This window comes from Rhamphochromis longiceps, linkage group LG19 (genome assembly GCF_057381845.1).
Source record: "Rhamphochromis longiceps isolate RC_006_pf linkage group LG19, R_longiceps_female_GT1.1, whole genome shotgun sequence".
NCBI classification, from domain to species: Eukaryota; Metazoa; Chordata; class Actinopteri; order Cichliformes; family Cichlidae; genus Rhamphochromis; species Rhamphochromis longiceps.
Genome location: NC_140575.1, coordinates 25,737,678 through 25,758,610, shown reverse-complemented (window position 1 = coordinate 25,758,610; position 20,933 = coordinate 25,737,678).

Here is a 20,933-nt window from a genome sequence, read left to right as displayed (position 1 = left end):
TGTAAATATTGGTTATCAATAAAGTATATTTAAAACAACAAGCTTAAAGCATTAGCAGAAGCTAAAACCTGTGGTTTAAGTAGGTGTATTGTAAGTGTCTTGCTGTGCTTGACTTGAGAAAACTGAAATTCATGCACTACACAAGAGAATGAGTGTGCACAGTCTATTTCATGGGATTGTACCTGCAAAAAACACAAGTTGAAACACAGAGAAAGTTAGCTTCTTGTCCAAATTTCTATTTTATTTGATGCATATGTTCACGTTACATTATGTTTAGCATGTTTTAAGATTTGTTTTTGGCATCTTCGCCTTTATTAGACAGGACAATATATATAGAGAGAAAAAGAAAAAGATGCTCAACCAGCACCCTACTGCCATGTTCGGAATCACTGGTAGAGATCATTTTAATACTTTGTGACACACAGTAGAGAGGTATTTCAATATTGCATACATATCAGAGAAAACTGAATCAATGACACAGGAAGAAGAACCTGAAAATTGTATCTTTCATTTCAGTTTTTATTCTTTTAAATTATCTTTAAAACCTGCCAGTAACACAAACACAGTACAAACCAAAGTTTAGTGTAAAGATCAATGATCGGTTTCTGTGATGTTTTTTACCCTTGTTTTCAATTCATTGAAATTCTCGTATGAAGCCTTACTGGGTCTGGAAACAGTGAGGAAATAGTGCTGGCACCCACTGTTCCCTCTAGTCTAGAAATGGCTTCCAATTCCTTTGCAGTTATGGTCCCCTGCAGAGTGATCACTGAACCTAATGACTCTGAAATGTTGGCTGACCATACCGTTCCAGCACTACACCTTGTTTAACAGATGACAACAGATATTGTGGGCTGAGCCTAAAACCATTTGAATTTAGGCAAAGCCGTTAAAGATAAATCACCATCAGACCATTATATTTCTTTGTTATTGTGCTTTTCATACCAAGCAATGCCAGTGCTGGCTAGTACCTATACACACAATACAAGTCGCTTAAGGAAATGGCAGTTTTGTTTAGCATATTTTGAAAGAACTTTCGAGGTTGCTTGTTGTCACAGTCAGTTTATTTTGAGGATTTTTAAATGGTTTTCATTCACTGTAAACGTGTTAATCAAAAGGACATTTTGCTTTGACTTTTTCTATAACTGACACATCAGTAACTGACAATGTCCCACCTGTGAAACTGCCTTTGTGAATTTCAAAGAAGTTTTATTCAGGGCTATTCAAGTGTTACGCCAGGTCACTGTAACCTGAGGTCTCTCTACAAGTCTGCGCATGAAACACATCAGCATCTAATTATTCATATTGCAATGCAAGTTGTCCAGTGGATACTCTGGCGTTGATGCGGAACTACAGCATCAACTACATTTGCACATGAATGTCAGTTCGCGCATGCGAGCGTGTGCCTGGGAAGGAATGGAGGGAGTTGTAAATTAAATGGGGTTTTCTAAAGTGTCTATTTTTTTTAAATAACATTTTGTGATAGAATTAGTCATGTGGAAGAGTAAGCAGAGCTCCCTCGTGGTGCCTGCATGAATCTATTCCTCACAGTTGCACTGTACTGGTCAAACAAATTAAATTACTACACCAGTATGTAAGTAATTTTATGTAAATTATGGTGTTAATGTTCTGTGTCGTGCAGTTGATGATGAGCTGGTGTGTTCCTTGTCTGGTGGCTCTTGTCTACAGGCCTGCCTGAAAATGAACAAGTACATTTGCCAAGATTGGTCAACAGTCTGTCCTATTTCTTTCTATCGACTGTCTGCTCTTGTAAAAGAATTTAACATGCCTTTGTTGGCTGGAGGCTAGAACACTAGTGGGACTTTGTTAGAACAGTGGCTTCGCTGCACATGTTGGTCTGTTGCTGTGAATAAAGATCCTGCATCTGCGTCCTGTTTTGTAGATATTTTAGACTTACAATGTCTGAGATATAAGTCAGTATATCTCCATGCCACGTGCTTCCAAAACATTGTTTTATCCAACTTTCAACCCAGGAAAGTAACCATCGCAAAATAAATTTGGACTTTATAGGCACATCTTCTTTCTTCCTCACCTCAAGTCTCTCCCACTGCCTCTCCCTCTCTCTTCCTCCCTCCTCTGTCTGCTACAATTTATACAGCCACAGAGGAGTGCAGGATTTACACTGGATTTTTGTTTCAGCCATCTACGGAATTAAGAAGTGTATCCTTGCATTTCATTAAATCCTGCCTAATGAGATGACTGTCTCTCCCCAAAGAGCAGATGATAAAGTACCCTATGCCATGGTGCATAAATTAGTATGGTGAGGTTAAATGCTGGAACTGACTCATGTTTCACAAGAGGACCCTATCCAGCAGTTAAATCAACTTGCATAAATACTGCCAACTGCACGCAGGCTGAATTCACCTGCCTACTAGAGTCTCCATCCAAACTAATGGATCATTTGTTGGAGCGTAATGAAATGAAAATGTGAAGCAATGAAGTTAAGTAGGAATTAGTAATATTCCCTATGCACTAGTTCTCAATGTGACACAGTATTGTAAGGGATTTCATGTACCTGTGTACTGTAAGAAAAGTAAAATATTAACAGCTTGAAATGCTTGAAATTGAGGCATGTTGGTGCTCAGCTTGTCTTTGTCTGCACTTTCAAACAGGACTGGTAGTGTAGCTCACGTTTAGCTTTAACTTTAACATTATGAGAAAAGTCACTCATCTAGTGCCACCAGATTGATTCTGGCGGTTGTTTTCTGTTGGGTACAAATTGAAATGATCTCAGAGGTCTGATAGATCTTGTCAGCTGTCTTTAGAAAATAAAAGTTTTTAAAGGTAATGACAGACAAGATTATTTGACAACATATGTAGTTTTGCAGTGTATGCTGTAAGTAGTAGCTTCTGGGTCCATCAGTTTAACAATGCATGATTTGCCTTTGAAATGCAAGAATATTATGTGGCATAAAGTGTAAATGCTCAAGTGAAGCAGAAGCACCTGCAAGCTGTCATAAAATTCCTCTGATACATTTGTGTAGTATAGTACAATATGCATGTATACTGTATTTTGTGTATACTAATTCAGTTGATCATATTTTTCATTGTTATATCCCAGCTGCTTTTTTCTGTTGATGTGGGGTTGAGATTACTAAATGAGCAGTGATAATCAGTTTGATATCTTTCACCCTAAATTGTATTACTACAATGAGGAGCCGCACATGACTCCTGCACTTTGATAGAGGCATTTCCAGTGTATTAGTACAAATACCGCTGATGAGAAAACTAACACAATTTTCTTCTGTGAGTTCATCTGAAGCTGGATCCACATCACACACACTCATTTACTCACAGGTTAAGACTGAGAGCGTAAAAAGAGACAGAAATTGGAGAAATTGCTGAGAATTCACGAGTGGGGTTCATGTATGATTTGATTATCGCTTCTAATTGGAAGATAATTTTCATAAAGCCTCTCAAACAGCCGACAGCTTCCTCCCTCCATTCCTGTCTATCTCTACGATGCTTTGGTCGTATTTTTCCATGCTTTAAAAGATGCCCTCAGCCAGATTGAGAGTGATTAGAGGAGATATTGTGAGTTTGCTGATATTCCAGGTATTTTAAGCTTTTGGGTCCACATGGGTGTAATGGACTTATTCTCAAGCAGTTCTTGTCTCTCTAATTAGTGGTCCCCCCTCGAGCCGTAACAAGGGCACTGACGAGAGAGGCTTTTTCCCAATGATAATGTGAATGAATACCTGCAGGGGGAGATTTCTGCACTGTTCCTCATCCTGTCAGCCACTCTGGGTAACACTGGGGCTTAATGAACCTGAAAACAAGACACTGTGTGTGGTGACTGGTGTGTGTGTGTGTTCTCATAAATTCAGATAGATACATTATAGTATCTTTTAGAGGTGGCTCTAGTACAGTATATCTTGAAAAAAAATATAGATATATCTCTGAAAAACAAAAACAAAAAAATGGACCCCCTGTATTGTGATGATGAAGTCAATTATTTATCTGTCTGCTTTGTATTTGGGAGTTTACTACCTGTAAGGGTGAAACAGGCTCTGGCAAGATTCACAGAGACACAGTTGATCTTATGTAAAATCGTCAGAGAATCTGAGTCAGGCCGCATACAGCTTCCCTGCTGGAGCTGCTGAACATGTATTTTGATATGTATGTCCTGTCTGTGAGATGGTTTGACTGATAAGTTGACACCGCGGAGATGCATATCTAGGATGCATGCAGTGTCACAAATGTCACGTGTGATCGATCGAATGCCGCACTATCAGAGTAAGAGGTCATTGCTCTCCATATACAGCCGGGGGGGAGGACTGGGACAGAATGCCTGGTCAGCACATGGTCACATTTTGGATGCACCATTTTCCCTCCATGCCGTCCTGGGTGTGTAATGAGCTGAGTTGTTGTTGTTGGAGTACACGTCACTCCTGCTGACATTAGACTCAGTCAGTGCAGAGCAGACCCTGCGCTTTATCTTGGACACTCGGCCCTTCACTGAGGGGCTGCGCCTACCTTCTCGAGCCAACTGACATGAATGATGTGTTTGTTTATTGTGGCAGATAGGTGTCATGTTAGACATGCATTAAGTCGTTGCGAAGTGAGCTTTGCAATTTTTTCCCCCCAGTAATAGTGCTGTTGACTAAAGTGAGGCTGAAGTGAGTGGGAAAATGCATGACAGACCAGAGAAAGCAGAAGACTTGTGGACAGGTTGCATGTTAGGGAGGTCGAAAGACAAAGAGAAAAACAGAGACAGAAAGAGGTAAAGACTGAGAGACAAAGATGGAGGAAGGGAGCCACAGATGTGGTGGGGCCTCGGGCAGTACAAGTCATTATGGTGTAAACTGCTCCAGTGGTGATGTTGTTGAGAGAGCATGGAGGTCACCATCTTGGGGTGTGTCAAGCAATACATGCACGCATACACATAGCAGACACACACACACACGAAGGAAATTGAGAGAACATCTGGATATGTGCCACCTGCCTAGAGGAAGTCATCTAGTTTACACGCAGTACAGGAGGGGGTTTGTCCCTTCCTGGATGTGCAACCTTCATGCTAGTCTGCACCACTGGGAGAGGATGGAGGACAAAGTGGAGAGTGAAGAGCGTGCAAACCGAGTGACACACTTTAGGGGTATTAAATGTTAAAGTAAACACGGATATCGTGAGTCAGGACAGGAAATGGGGAGAAATGCACACCACGGTCTCCACCACAGACCCCTATCATGTCCTCGTTGATGCTTGTTTTACTCAGCTGCAAGTCCCTGGTCAACCGTGTCGGAAGGACACATACCTAAAAGGTATTCATGCAAACCGTGTCAGAGGTAGTAAACTAAGATAGAAGCAAAATGTAATATAACAGAAGGAAGAAATTGTTTGTTTTGTTTTTGTTTTTTAGCAGAAAAGCAAGAAAAGAGGAAAAGTAAGATAAGCGCCACAAAACTCTGCACTAAGTATTGACCATCTGGCTCCAGCCCAAGCTAGCGTGCCACAAAACAATTGCATTCATTAGCTTAATTTATCATGGTGGTAAGCTCAATTTACTTTTGCTTGTGCGAGTGTGGCTCATTAAGATTCAGTCTGCTGTTTCCTCAGGCCGTCTTGTGATCACTCACACAGAGTTCAAGCATTCTGGACCAGATAGGAAGCACTCCAGGGTTATCTGCCAGACCTAAACTGTTTAAATAAAGGCAGCGTAAAAAGAGGTGGAGAGAGGGATTGTAAAGGCAAGTCACAGAATGAGAGAGAGCGATGGGGGGAGTATCAGTGGAGGAGTGATCTAAAGAAGAATGCTGTTGAAGAGGACTGGCTGGAAAGAAAGGCTCAGTTCTCAGTTGACAGAATGGATGTTGCATGGCTTTGGTGGAAGAGGAATGGAGAAAGAGCACGGGAAGGGAGGCACGTGACTAAATGTATTCTGATAACTGAACAGCAGATGTCTCGCATGGAGCTCCTTTGTTGCCTGAACAGCAGGACCCTGCACTTCAGTGGGCTCACTTCACACTGCATTCATTTGCCTGCCAGCTGCCAATTTAGGGTAGAGAGTGAAAAAGAAGGAGAAAGAGAGGGAGTGAGAGAGAAAGGAGGGTGGCTCACACCAGTCCGTCCCTCCCCTCCCTCGCTATGTCTTGCAGAGAGGCTGCCATTCCGTTCTCTCTTTCCCCGGTGGCCTGTACAATTAGTGATCTGCATAACCACCCACACCTCCACGCACTGTTCTCGCAGAGCAGAGGGGGAGCTGCCTTTGTCTTTTGGCTGCTGTACAATGGGTCGCTTTGGACTTGGCTGGAAGCCAGAAGGTGTGGTACAAAACTGCATGTTCTTGATGGATGACGAATACTCCCGTAGTCTTGTTTCCTTGCGCAGCTGATTTGCCAGGTCAGAGATGAACTGCATCAGCGGCCATCAACAGCTCTTTTGTTAAAACACCATATAAGCGGCAGCGAGGGATACGTTTGTGAATTGTGAACTCTTATTATCCTCCCAGGTACCTTTGCTCAATAGAGGCACACTCTCATTAAGGCCGCAAAGCCCACAGTTCATTAACGCCTCCGTAAAAACAAATTCACACCCCTCTGCTAAGTGATGCGGGCCGACTAAGGCATGATGGCATCGAGGCTTTGGTGAGCTTAGCTGTTTGAGGAAAGAGACAACTACAACCGCAACTTCACAGCTCACCTGATGCTTGCCCATATGGAAAAGATATATATAAATCTTATAAAGTTTGTATCTGTCTTGTGTGAAACTTGTATGAAAAGCATATAAGTGTGAAAACAGATATAAGATCCGTTGAAAAATTATATAATGAAACTTGTATGTTTTGGATACTTACTAAAACAATGTATGAAAGTAATGCGAAAGTGGCCACTTTCATGAGTAAATCATGTAAGCCTTATATGATTTACTCATGAAAGTGGCCACTTTCATGAGTAATCACATATAAGTTTTTACTATTTCTTTTCCGTATGGGTGATCTCACTGAGAGCCAAATCACATCTCACTTTATGCCGCACATTACCAACCTGTGAGCACGAGGAAAAGATGATTGTGATTGTTCGGTTTTAGTTAAAATAATTGGCTCTAGACACTCCTCATATAGAATAAGTTTTCTGATAATTAGATTTAAAATGATGTTATTAGCCTTTTTTCTATATATCCATGCCTTATTGCCTTCTATTACAGCACAGTACCACGAAATTTGCCACCATGTTATTTCAAATGTGGTTGCCCTGTTCTTAAATGGTAAATGGCCTGTATTTGTATAGCACTTTACTTAGTCTCTAAGGACCCAAAGCACTTTCCACTACATTCAGTCATTCACCCATTGGTGATGGGAAGCTACACTGTAGCCACAGCTGCCCTGGGGCGCACTGACAGAGGCGAGGCTGCCAGACGCTGGCGCCACCGGGTCCTCTGACCACCACCAGTAGGCAACGGGTGAAGGGTCTCGCCCAAGGACACAATGACCGAGACTGTCCAAGCCGGGGCTCGAACCGGCAACCTTCCAATTACAAGACAAACTGCCAACTCTTGAGCTTCGATCGCCCCTTAAGACCTGTATGTAAATAATAAAGATTTTAATTTACAACCTTGTCAAAGGAGCTTGCAAAGAAAAGCGTCTGGACTTCTTAAAGTTGCTTGAAGACATTTCACCTCTCATCCGAGAAGCTTCTTCAGTTCTAAGGTCAAATGGTGGAGAGTCCCAGATATAAACCTAGTGGGAGTGACCCCCCACAGAGGGACAAAAGGACCCCCTGATGATCCTCTAATCGCCTGAGCCAAGGTGGGAAACTGGGCGTGGGTCCCAATCAGCTAGAGTTTCGGGTGTGTTCATTGTGTGTTCAAGAAGCCATCTATGTCCACTGTGAGCGACCATCTTTGAACAGAGGCGGGGGTTTACGACACCAACTCTCTGCCATCTATCATCCAGTTTTGAGATCCCTTCCCAGACGCCTTAAAACGCCCACTCACATCCTGGGCCATCTGACCTCAGGAATTCGCATGATAAGGTAGGGCCAGGTTTCACAATGAACACACCCGAAACTCTGGTTGATTGGGACCCACACCCAGTTTCACACCTTGGCTCAGGCGATTAGAGGATCATCAGGGGGTCCTTTTGTCCCTCCGTGGGGGGTTGCTCCCACTAGGTTTATATCTGGGACTCTCCACCATTTGACCTTAGAACTGAAGAAGCTTCTCGGATGAGAGGTGAAACGTCTTCAAGCAACTTAAAGAAGTCCAGACGCTTTTCTTTGCAAGCTCCTTTGACTACGATGACCTGGATGACTGAGAACCTTCACAGACATACAACCTTAGTTTACAAAACTTTATTGCTAACATTGGAAAAAGTTGGACAGGCCAATGCTTGCCACTGTGTAGCATCCACTCTACTTTTAATAACAGTCTGTAAATGTCTGGGAACTGCAGAGATCCCTTGCTGGACATTTGGGAAAGAAAACTGTCCTATTCTCATCAGATGTAAGATTCTAGCTGCTCAGCTGGTTCGTCTTTGTCATGTGTTTTCTTACATGATGTGGCAGATGTTTACAGCTGGAAATTGGTGGTCTGGACTGCAGGCAGGCCAGTTCAACCCCCGAACTTTTCTACTATGGAGTCATGCTGTTTATGCAGAATGTGGTTTAACATTGTCTTGCTGAAAAATGCAAAGCCTTCCCTCAAAAAGACGCCTGGATGGGAGATTATGGTGGTCTAAAACCTGGATATACAGTCCCAAATGTGCAACAGGAAGAGATAGGAGTGAGAGAAAACATTTTTTTTGAGCAAACAATTTATTGAGAACAACACTTAAAGTAAAACAGGCTGTTTTACAGCTGATTAGAAATTTAGAAATACATGCCTTTAAAAGGGCAAATCTGTGAAAAAAATGTGGATTCATTGTCATTTTCTGTCAGGTAGTCACACTGTCATGATGTTCTGATGGCAAAGGAAAAAAACGGTCCCTTTTTGAACGTGGTCGTGTTGTTGAACTGCATAAGAAGGGTCTCTCGCAGCGAGCCATTGCTGTTGAGGTGGGACGCAGTAAGACAGTCATTTGGAATTTCTTAAATGATCCTGAGGGTTATGGAAAAAAAGTCAAGTGGAAGACCCAAAAAAATTTCACCAGCACCGAGCCAGAGGATCCAATTATCTGTCCGTTAAGACACTGAACAATCCTCTACCCAAATTAGGGTGTCGATTTCAGCCCCATAACAATCAGACACCATCTGAGACTGAAGAGCTTCAAAACAAACATGTCTTCAAAGACCTCATCTCCTTGAACGCCGCAGAACTAACCATTTGGACTTTGCAAGAGAGCACCAAACATGGGACATTGAAAGGTGGAAGAAAGTTTTATTCCCTGATACGAAAAAAATGAACCTTGATGGTGCTGATGGTTTCCAACGTTACTGACACGACAAGCAGATCCCACCTGTTTTTTCATGGAATAGTAAATTATGTTAGTTTAAACATCTGGTGTGTTTTCCATGTTTTAGCGTGAAGATGTGGGTTCATGAGATTTTTGTAAATCATGGCAATCTATTTTTATTTACATGTTACACAGCATCCTAACTTTTTTTGGGATTGGGGCTGTGCTTGCTTGTCACAGTACAAAAGACAGCACTAGCAGATCCCTCTCATCACACACTACAGTGTCAATTCAGGGGATGAGCAATGGAACAAGCATTATGCCCACTTCCACTTCCAGGTTGGGGTGCGGGTGAGGGGGGGGTGATAAAAACTTTTTGATTAAGGGAAGGGAATTTTCTATTTCATTCTGATTCAGAAACCAGGAGAAAGAGGGGAGGATTAATCTTAAGGCCGCCGTTTTACTGCCTATCCCCACTCCTGTCTCAGAGCTGAAGAAGCGCAAGTGAATAATGGGGTGTCCATCAGCCATGGGCTCAAGCCCAGATTGGGATTTTCTCTGGAGATAATACAAAGCAGGGCGACAATTGATGATTCATAATGTGCAGTTTTAGCCTTGTGTTACCACTGCTATTGTGGTGGGGTTGGCATTAGTGTTAGTGTATCTGCCATAGAGGTGTTTCGCTCTGACAGCAATCTTTGGAAGCGTTCTTCTGCTGAGGATTGTAGAATCATGAGTTTATAAATATGGATATGTAGAGAATCATGTATTCTGTAATTCAGATGATAAATTGCTCCTTTTGAAAAAACATTCAGTCATACATGCACTGTGTAATATTTATGAATCCTCTGAAAGAAAGGGAGGATCTAACTGGCAGAAACCAGAAACGAATAATGGCATCTTGTTATGTTCACTTGCTTCATTTTGTACACAGGGGCTTTTACACTGAACCAAGAATAATCCCACTAACAAAGTTGTCTGGCTCTCCAGTCATGTGAGCAGCACCTGTCGTGGCAGGGAGTGGAGGCTGAGGCGGGGCTGGGGATCCATGGAAGGGACGCTATCCATCAGTGGTTCCATTTGATATTTAATTTAGACTTTTATGAGCCTTAGAGGATGGGCCATGTCAATTTCCTCTCGCAAGCTCTCTCTATAGGGATGGAGGATAAATTCCTTCCATCCGTGCAGCAGCCTTACCAAGGCTCCTGCAGATTTATAACTGTATTGTGTGCTGGTGATGCTAGTGGCGGTCAGTGAGTGGCCTACAAACAGGCCACTCACTAGCTCACAGGTGTCTGTCCAGGTCGTATCTCTGAGAAAAGCTTCTGCAATTTGGATCGAAGTTGCAATTCATGGAAGGTTCTAATAGTTCCCATAGAAGTTGACCTTGGACATTATTGTAAGGCATTATATTTGCAAGGAGAAACTACTGTGATGGTAATTTTGGAAAGAACAATATTCCCATTTTAAAGCAGCACAAAATCAATTAATTTTGCATCAGTCAGCTGAGTTAGTTATATTATACATACATGTTTTTCTCCATGAGTGATGGATGAAGTAAAATAGCCGCTATTCTGAGAAGGTAATTTTAAGGAACAGCAATGGGTTTTATAAACTATTTCTCTCCGAATGGTCTGTTTTAATGTAATTTATAGCTTCATTCATTACCTCTTTTGTATTAGTAATTATTTCTAAAATACCAAAGAGCCATCTTTTCTTTCCTGGTTCTTCTCCGGCTTTGATTTATCGCCACGGCTCTGGCCTGATGCTGTCTTCCCAAGGTGTGACATTTCAAAATATTTATAGCTCTGGCACATTAAAGGCCTTCCTTTGAAGGTGACCGACCACTCTTCCACACCAGCGTAATTAATAGAATCTCAGCTTGTTCGCCTTGTGTTATTTATCTGCTGTTCTGCTATTCTGTTGAAATTCTATGGAAAACAGCAAGGTGTTGGCTCAGCTACTTCATCTCATAAACAGACTTTTTATACACGCCATTCGGCAGGATGCATTGCACCGAGGGCGACAGGGAGACCATTCCACTTCAAAGCCCCAAAAGTTTAATATTTTATTGATTAGATCTAAACCTTCTGTCCAAAGTGGCAATTAAAATTCAATTAAACTGACTGAAAGCATCATATTAAATTTCATCCCTTTATGAGCTCCAAGATAATGCTGGAGGACAGGAGTTGAATATAATCACAGCCTTTTTAGATTATATTATCCGGTTCATTCACTATAAAAGTGACACTTTTAGGTATACTTTCAATATTTCTTCTAATGAACACATTTTATAGCCATTAAATCAACTGTTATTGGGCATTGCAATAAAGAGAGATGGCTGCTTTTTTGTTCTGCTCTCCACATTAGAAAAGAATGAAGCATTCCCAGTCTTCATACAGGTAAATGAAAAGTCTACCTGTTATGCAGAAACAGACTGATTTATCTAATTTATTAAAAACTTCCATAATTGTTAGTAACAGTGCATAAAACTAGTGACAAACTGTTCTAGCTAATCAGTGCTATTTTATTTTTATTTGCACAAATATTTTAAATGTTATGCTTTGTTTTAAAACTATAGTCAGGGTATTAATCCAGTACTATTTTTTTACTGGGCTCCACTCTCCAGCCCTGACAGTGAATTAAAGTTGCAAAGGAGAAAATAAGGAAGTAAACAGATGACAGCTAAGCTAACGCTTTTCTGCAGTAAATACCCGCTGTATGTGGACTTTGATCAAATAAATTGGGATATAACCCAAACAACCAAGTGATGTGTAACCGCATTCTGCAGTGAAATGTGGTCACTAGCATGAAAAAACAAAGGCTACTTTTGCTAGCACCGCTACGGTTAGCCAAACACTGCAAACAAATCTGATAATGTGTGTGCCTGCAGAGGCGTTCATGGCACAATTAACGAAGAACGCAATTAATGGGTTCATATAGATACAAAAAATACACATATACAAAATATTTGTATATTTAATATACAACCTTTAACTTCATTCATTTAGAGTGTAATCTTAAATGCTTCCTGTAGATTTTACATTAAGCTTCAGCTATCAAATCCTGGCTACTGCTACTCCTACTGTTGTTGTGACACTAGTTGAGTTGTACAGCTCCAGTGGAAAAGTCAGAGGATCCCTAAAATAATCTTTAGGTGTCATCCATAAGGAACCATCAGTGTCTGGGTAAATTTAAACTGCAATCTGTACAATAGTTGCATGTTTTACTGGAAAAATTACAAAATGATTGTCACACCAATTGAAAATGTACTAATGTGAGTAGGATTATTCATCTTTGGATGATAAATTTGCTTGGGAGCAGCTGCCGAAAAATTATGTCAGGACCAGAGTGGTGAACTGAGTGATTGAGTACTACCAGAGTGGCCAAAAATATGACCAATATGTCTCAATTATTAAAAGAAAAAAGGCACTTCTCTTAAACTTGTATATCAAATATTGTGTCATGGCTCGTGTTGTACCATCACTACATCCTTTCATCCTTTTTTTTCCTGTAGGCTCCTCCAAGGTGTCAGGTCAGCGGTAAGCCACAGCAAAGCCATTGATCCCACAGCATCCACCACAGTAAGCAGGCTATTTAGATGTACACAGAGAGCAGTGTCAGAGACTGAGAGAGGTTGTTATTACTGAGTGCCTCTCTGTTTCTCCCTAGACTGTTTGCTCTGTGTGATTATTCTCTCCAGCTCCCCGAGCATCCCAGCTTCTGCCTCTGTGATAAAGATATTCATTTACCTGATATGAAAATCTTGTTCATGGTGATCCCAAATGACTCTAGATAGAAGAGGAAGAACGCGGGGAGGTGAGATGCAGTGAAGGTGGGTAGGGTAGGTGATAGAATGGGAGTGCATGAGGGAAAGGAGAAAGAATGACATGAAATATTAATACACCGTGAGACATCGTGACGCCTTGAATTTGTGTGATAGCAAAATAATACTTTTGTATAAAAAGTGGGAACTGATTTCTTTTTCTTTTTTTAATGATTTGTGAAGAAGGCATCACATAGTCATACAAATCAGTTAAAGTGAAAAACATAAATATCTGCTAGTGATTCTGGGAAATTAATGAATGGATGCTGTGTGTTACTGTGCGTGCACAAGCTTATATTATAGGTGGAAATGCGTGCGGCTGTTTCTGTTTTGGCTGGCCAGGAGTGTCTCAGTACACATCCTCCCCTTTGTGCTAATGATGAGACTCGTATCATTTTTACTACGTCTGAATGAGGAGGGTTTGCACGCGGTTCTAGCGTCTGCACTAGGTCTTCCTCCTGGATGAAGCAGGGAGAGATTGATATTATAGAGGAAGAGAATTAAACGTGTCTTCTCAAATGCATCCTTGTGGTTAAAAGGGTAAAATGAGATGAAGGGGTATGATAGTCACTTCTCCTCATCTTGTAGCCAGCCCCATCCTCTCTTCCTTTATTTTGTTTGAGTATATGGCTCACTCATCTCAGGTTTTATTGTCTCTATCTTGGGAGTGCTGCTTTCCCCTATAACACGGTCACCATGCGCAGCACATCAGGCAAGTTCTTGATTCTGTACTCAGTAATTTAAAGCCTTTATAGAATTGCAATTTCAGGGCTCAGTGCTTGTTTTTCTAAAATGTACTCAAGGAATTAGCTACTCCAGCCACAAATCAGTTGAATTTATGCCCAGTTGTAATACACTTTATGGGCTCATGGTACATTGCTTCAAAAACAGCAGATGTGAAATTATGATAAATATAATGAGGTTTTTTTTTTTCCTTCTCACTCGCCTCTTGCCTGTCCCTCACCCTCCTTCCTCCAGTCTCTCTCTACTGTGAGAGAGAAGGATGTGAAGCGTGTTTACTCACCCCATACAATACATTTAATGTCTTAGTAAGGGCCGCCAACAAAACCTGATTAATGTCCTCATCTCTTTTATTAAAGATAAGAGTGGCACTGCAGTCAGGAGATAGAGAGAGTGCCATAAATCTTAGGCAAAATGAGCAGTCAAATAATCACTCATCAGAAATGAAATCTACATACATTAACACTCGCAGACATTCTGCTGTGAATATAAACACGGGGCTACGGGCGATGAAGCCGGCTCCATTTATCCACATATTCGCAGTTGGGGGGAGGTAAAGGTGTCTGAAGAGGGTAAGCTCTCAGCTGGTGATGATGTTTAAGGGGGTCCTGTCCTGCTAAGCTACAGTCCGCCAAACTACCCATGTGTCCAGAGGAGCAGACGCACAATCATTAGGGCAATGGATGAGTTGGATAGCAGAGGCAATTAAGCATCTCCCTGAATAGGACATAATGTTGATCCATCCCTACGATTAATCAAGGCATGCAATAGACAGTGATGGGCGACCCTGTGCCTTTGTGACAAAATGATTCTTCATTGCATGTTTGGGGATTGGGATCCTGAGGTCCCTAATGTGCCTTAGAGGTGCCCCAATGAAATCCTGTCATCTATTTTGCTTCTGTCCCTGACAGCTATCAACCTGTCTTCTGTCAGCCACGGAACATTATCTGAACTCCCAAGGCGGTTAGCGACAGGGACTAAGCTTATGAGTGGTGGTCGCAGGCAGGCAGATATGTTAAGTAATGATAATGCTACCTTGCTTTTGTCCTATCAGCGTCAACTCACGTGCATGTTTCCTATATGCACATGCAGACAAAGAAGGACTGCATATAGATGCATGCAAGCTTGTCTTTACTGCAGATATTTTTATGCACATATGCAGAAAGCATCATATATAAACACTCTGTTGTGCCTCCACCACAAATGTGCCTTTTCCGTCAGTCACATCACAGAGGCCTCCCGGTGACAGATGTCATACATTGTGATTAAAAACTTGTGGAAAATTAAAAACAAATGCACAATGCACTATGACTGCTCTTTGTTTTGGTGTCAATCATATCTTAATAATCAAAATGAGCTGTTTTTTTTTCTTTCACTCATTCGCCACTACTTTGGCATCTGGCAGGGACAGGCTGACAAGGTGTCTTTGCAGCGGAAATTACAAGAAATGAATTTTCAATGCTTGATAAAAGTCACACACAATTAGTGGGAGTGTCAAACCACTTCATATAGAGTTGTGCAAAGTACTGAAGCTCCACTCATAATATTGACAGCGATGCGTAACAACGTCAGTGGTCTCACTGTGATAATGACTTGTTTGCAAGCTGATACTTTACATGCGCTCCATAGACACAATGCCATAGTTATTTTTTTATTAGTACCTCATGATCTAATCATGATCTCTTATGAGTTTGTTATGTTTAACTCTGTTGTTATTTAACTGCTCTCACCCTGTGAGTCTTAAAAAATATTTAACAATATAATGATATGATGCAATAATCTCCCTTCGTTGAATTTATCTTTACACATTTTTCAATGTGTAGGGTGTCCACTTGTTCTACTATGCAATTTTTCTCCTTTATAGTCCCCATTGCCTATGCAGTTATCTATTCACCTGTATTGCTGGATCATGAGATCATTACCTCCATCATTGAGCCCAGGCATCTGAAAGCCTGTTAACCTGGAACAGGCCTGGCTGTGCAACCCTGTGCTGATGGTACAATATGCTCCTTGTTATTCTAGGATCATTGACGCTAAATCCCTGGCAATCAAGTCAGTTTTGTTGAAGCTCATTGGCTCAGTGGGGTCTCATCTCATCTGCAAGCTTGGAATGAAGAAAGGAGTGTTCGGGTTAGTTGGGTCGTTAGGTAGAAATTCTACGATAATGGTGCATGTTACATTAGACCCTTACAAACCAAGGATAAGTGTTTCAGACTCTGTGTAATGTAATTTGGGGAATGGTTATGGTAGATAAGAAATTCTCTTGAAGTGTGAAGTGTGGAGATGAATAGTTCCTTATTAATCTAAACTCATCACATGCTATTGAGCCAATACAGTTAAAAAGTGAAAAGATTGAAATGTATCATGGACATTTTTATTGCAGATGATATATGGCATACAGTAACTTTTTAAACTGCAGCTCCAACACAGCAAGCAGAAGGGTGTGCTTGTTGCTGCTATCATATTACTTGTTTAAAACAGTTGTCCAAATAAATGGCTAATTTCATGTAGCATTAATAAGACATTCAGAAACGGCCATTAGTTGTGAGCAATCTCTCAGCATTAACAGGAGCCGGATGAAATGTACACGCATGATGGAATGGAAACAGCTGAGCAGCTGAAGCAGGAGGGCTGAACTCCAGCCACTGGATTCCCCTCATGTGTAACAATGTGTCATGTGACACTTCTTAATTTGAGCTCAGTAAGACCACCATCGCATCACAAGTGATGGACCAAGGTTGTGTTCTATATAACACTATCACGAGGATTCAGTCCTACATTACTGTATGTGTAGCTATGCGGCTGTGCAGGTAAAAGCAGCGTGTCCATCCATGCATCCACCCCGGTCCCATGGACACTATGCTTAAGAAATTGGCACAAACCGAGCAGAACTTGGTGGAGCAAAGACAAAAACCAAGGTCAATGTGACCTTGCGCAACACTTTTTTGGCCAAAACGCAAGAATTCACACTAATAATGGCAAAACTGTATAGAAGAAGAAGTGATTACATTTCACTGTGAAATCATAATGTTCTGCAAATAAACCTTTCTGGCCACGTTTCAGTGCAGTCATTTAGGAACTGAGGGGGGAGTTTGTAACCTAAGTTTCACTCTATACTAGTTTAGGGATAGTAATTAATGTCCTGCTTGAAAGTTTCTGTATAGTTTACACTACATATGTATTAGTTTGGACAGATACTCTTTCACTCTTGAAAAGAAGTCATTTTTTACACTACAAGCCACATTCACCAGTTCATAGACATATCTGTGCAGGGCTTTTTTTCTACACACTTCTACCATCTATTCGTTGAAAAGTTGATAGTTTGATCTCCGCCTCAGTCGGTCTTCATGTCAAAGCTTAGACAATCCACTCTACCTCCTGAGCCACAGCTGCCCCGTGTAAAAAGCAACTGAAATGTTTTGCAGAGGCAAACAACAACAACAACAAGGCAGTAATTCTAGATTTATATCATGACATGGATAATATCTGTTTTTCAACTCGTGGATGTAATACGGGAAAAATCAAAGCGCTCTGTGAGAAAGAAAAAAAAAAGCACATTTGAACTCCATTAAAATCAAGTCTTCAAACAAATACAGAATACTTGCCCTTTCTTATTATTTCTAATTTGTACACTTATATAAGTAAGAATAAAAATGTTGTCATACCCTAATACTAGACTATAATATATATATAAAGTATATTTAATATAAAATGATTGCTTCATGAAACTTGTTCGCATTGGAAGGTTAAGTGTAGGTGTAAAACTGGATCTGCTTCGTACACCTTGTAGCAAATTACCACCTTCAAGTGGCCTGTAGTGTTACCTTCCAACCACAACTCAGCATATTATCAGGTTCAGGTCGTATCACTCACACTGTAATTACAAGCAACTGCATTGGAGAAAGAAATATTCATGCCAGCCAATGAGATGTCATTTTGAGCTGGAGATATGTGGAATTTCTGACTTCAAGCGTCAACAACTGGCATCCTTGGCGGTTATTCTAAATAAAAGTCAAACAGTAACATAAAACATTCAGCCAGTTTACGTGTATCCAATTTCACTTACTAATGAACTTCTGTAACTATATAAACCATTAAAAATACTGCATGGTTAGGTAACCGAAGTACTCCACAAGAGTAACAGTCTCGACAATCTGCACCAGTTCCAAGTTGGATCAGTGGGCTTTTGCGTTGTTGCTGTGTTAGTGCAGCGTGTACATAAGTTTTTACATGGATATCATAACTTCGAGAAAACCAAAGTGTGATTGTGATCATTATTATATTAATACTATTTTATCACTCTTCAGTCCTGGGCTGTCCTGAACACTTGAGCTTACGTAATTTCCACAGAAGCATTTCCAGTTAATCCCTCTCCCTTTGAATGTCGGCCTTTCAGAGGAAGAGCAGGCCATCTTTGAGGAGGTGGCGTCACACATCTGCCACAGCCTAGCAAAGCTCCTTGAGGAAAGACATGTTGTCAGTGCACATTAATCATCGGGCCCGCCATCGGAAACAGATTCCCCTCATAAGCAATTTCACTCATTAGAGTTACTGTGCTGATTTGCTGATTGGAGTTACGCTGAGGCTACTGCACTGCGAGGGAAGGAGAGGAGAAACGACAGCGAGAGGAGAGAGGGAGGGAGGAGAGTTGGGGGGGGGATGGGGGAGAGAGGGGAGAGAGGGTCTGACACATTTACAGTGACGTGAAAGCTGAGATGTTGATTAATGTGCATTGTTCCTGTCACATAAACTGAATAAATAAATATCAAACAAAAGCAGAGGGAGAGACTCATTTACAAACCAGGAAATGAAAGTTCCATTTAGTTACGGAGTAAGACAGACTGGGGTGACAGTCTGTAGACATGGCTGTAAACAAGAAACCACCACAGTGTAAGTCAAGCCTGTGTGCCCACATGCTCAAAGCACCTGGTGCGTCTGATTCAGGCATTCCTTAAACTAATGCAGTTCACTTCTCGTGTCATAGACAAAACATTAAGTGGAGAACCCCAAAGCCCTGCCAGCTCCTCTGGAGTCGGCCACTGTGATAAGTGGCCTTCCTGGTAAGAATGACACGTCGCAATCAGCTCTTGAAAGCCCTCCGGCTGCATTTGGTCTCAAAACAATCTAACAGCTCACAGTTCATGCAAGTTCTAAAATAAACACTTTTTGGCAAATTGAAAAACCATCCTCCATGCTGCAAGTGATGCATGATGATAACAGAATATTCTACAACAGCACAACCCCATTCAGGTCATTTAGGGTAGGCTGTTTATATTGATCTTCATATCCCATCCACAAACACCCTTGTTTACATAAATAAACAATATTATGTTTGCTGCCATGGAAACAGAGTTTACGCAGGCCACAAAATCACCATTTAATGGACTAAGATGTTTACATGCCTGAGAATGCTGGCTAATAATGGCATATCTCAGCTGTCATATTCTGAATTCTCATAACTGGGAAATGTGTTTATCCAGGCTGTTGGGAGTGGAATGTAGCATTTGCAAACTGCAACTCTTAAACTTTACGCTGCTTAATACCAGCTATTTTCAGCAGATTTATGCGAACATTGCCCCTCTGATAATTCTCTGGCAGGAACAGATTTAGAGATTTAAAAAACCAAATTGTTGATCGTTACGATGAATTTTATTTCCGTTTATTTTCACACTCGCAGTTATTGCAGCTGCAGGATTTAATTACTACAAATTTGTTTTCCAAGACAAATTAAATCCACTTGTTTAACACCGCCAGCACTGCATTGTGTTTTGATTTCGATCTTATCTATTACATCCTCTCAGTCAGGTCTCATGACCCCTTTGCCAGTCATTTGATGATTACTCTGTTTTAGGGAGCGGCAAATGTCTCAGGCTGCTTCAGCAACCAAATGGCTTAATAATTAGTCACAAACATAAGCCAGCACTCACGTCAACAACAGACACGAGGTTTGGCCAAATACCATGATTTAGTGTAGTTACATGCATTTATATGAGGGCATGTTAACTAGCACAATCCATTTGATATTTTTCATGTAGCAGTTTGTGCATGATTTTTACCAAACTGTGTGCAGATACACTCTGCGTGCTAATTAGCTGTTATTTTGGCAGATTAGCGATGGCTTCTGCCATTTTCTCGATGGGAAAATGCACTCCTGCACAAATTCCTCCGCTTGCTTCCCTCAGCTCCTTTTTTCTCCCCAGTTTTGCAGATTCCTCCTTCTGCTCGGGCATCTTGGGAGAAGTCGTTTTACAGTTCAATCAGGAATTCTAATAAACTGACCTGTGCTTTAATGACTAATTCATTGTCTCCTTTACTACCTTCATGGGTATAAAGCAGATTAATGACTTGAGCAAGGTTAAAAACAGTACCACTGTGCTTTTCCTTCATCTGTTATCAATCATCCTTTAGATTCTTAAGAGAGCAACGGAAATTGAAGGAAAATTAGTAATCCTTTTGATGGATGATACCATAGGTAGGAGTGTACACTTAAGATGAGAGTATGGCTATAGCATTAAAAGGAAGTCGGCTGATAAGAAGCATCACGCGAGGAGCTTGCATTTCATTAGATGGCACATATGCTGTATATGGAACAAACTATAATGCTGTATGACAGGAGAATTATCGTTGTGTGACAACAAAGCCGTCACAGTTTAAGTTAACCCACTCGAGGAAAAGACGTCATAATTTTGATTATCCTCTCAACGCTGGACCTCCAAATACGGTTATCAAAATGGCCCAGAGACATAATCGCACTGCACATATTTTTTTTTAACAATGTTTACAAAGAAGAGTTTTAAGAAAAAACTCTTCAGGAAAAACTCACAGCAGTTTCAAGCAATTTCACGTGAGTTGTTAAACTTCTTTGACAGTTTCTTTACTTTTCCTCATACTGTACTACTCTCTCTTGTTCGAAAATCCCATGAAAGGGGAAAGCAAAAAAAAAAACCAAAACAATACAAAGAGGAGGCAAAGGGGAACAGCAAGGAAAAGGAAGACTGGGTATAAGGCTGTGTCTTTGTT